At 33.0% G+C, this 1,139-nt stretch overlaps 1 pseudogene; it reads right to left on the reverse strand.

The window, feature by feature from the left end:
• Positions 1-154: 154 nt before the first annotated feature.
• Positions 155-809, reverse strand: LOC111829429 (annotated as a pseudogene).
• Positions 810-1,139: the final 330 nt, after the last annotated feature.

Genomic DNA, 1,139 nt, shown 5'->3' on the forward strand with positions numbered 1-1,139 from the left:
GTTTTTGTGGTTCAAGTTCCCATACGTGTGGCCCACAGATACTTTTCTTGGTTACACTACACAAACGAAAGATAAAAGGAAATTGAAAAACAAAATAATGACTAGAGTGTACCAATTTTATTAATGCAAAATTTGAAAATTAAAAATTTAAAAGTCAATGAATTTCCAAATTCATAGCATCTTTCCACATGTTTTCAGCCATAGATTTTCTCCAAATATTTGTGTTTTCTCTGTCTTGCTCTTGTGTCTCAACATCCTATTCTCCATCATTTCCATTGAACATGGGAGCATTATCTTCATTATTTTTTTTGCTGTACCTTCATTTTCCACTTCATCAGGTAAACACCTTCATCTGATCGACATTCTCGATGAAGAAAGTTATACAATGCTGCACAAGCTAAGACTAACCCAACTTGTTTCTTATAAGAAAAAGGGGGAGCAGATTTAAAAATAGCAAAGCGTGATTTAAAGATTCCAAAAATCCTTTCAATCAAGTTTCTCATAGAAGAATGACGAAGTGGAGTGTCAGGATGACGCCCTTGACCAGAAAATTCCTTAAGATGATATCTAACATCATGACATGGAGCTAAAAAGTTGAAATAATTTGAAAATCCACCAATCAGCTAGATAGTAGTTTCCTGAAAATTTTGTATAGTATATGTTACTACAAGGCATTTGATATATCAAAAATATGTAATTGTTTTACCTTCTGGTACTTGGAATTTTTTTACTCTTCTAGTTGCATCACTTAACACTCTTGAATCATGAGCTGCGCTCTCCCATCTATTCAAAACATAGATGAACTCCATATCAAAGTTACATACAGATAAAACATTTTGTGATATTATTCTTTTACAATTACGATAGCTTGCCACCTCACGTCCAACAACGGTTGCTGGTATATGTGTACCATCTATCGCTCCAGTACAGTTCTGAAATAGATACAAACAAATAATTTTTTAATTTTGAAGAAAGAACAAACTGAAAAGAAAAAAAGTGAGCAAGGTAAGAAATAATGCACCTTGAAATATGGATAAATTTTTATTAAACCTTGTGCTCACTGCAAATTTAGACCTATTAAATGTGTCTTTGACGTGGCAATATCTTGCATTTTGCATCGAGTTTCACAATTGGGCAGA

This window comes from Capsella rubella, unplaced genomic scaffold, assembly GCF_000375325.1.
Source record: "Capsella rubella cultivar Monte Gargano unplaced genomic scaffold, Caprub1_0 scaffold_7, whole genome shotgun sequence".
NCBI classification, from domain to species: Eukaryota; Viridiplantae; Streptophyta; class Magnoliopsida; order Brassicales; family Brassicaceae; genus Capsella; species Capsella rubella.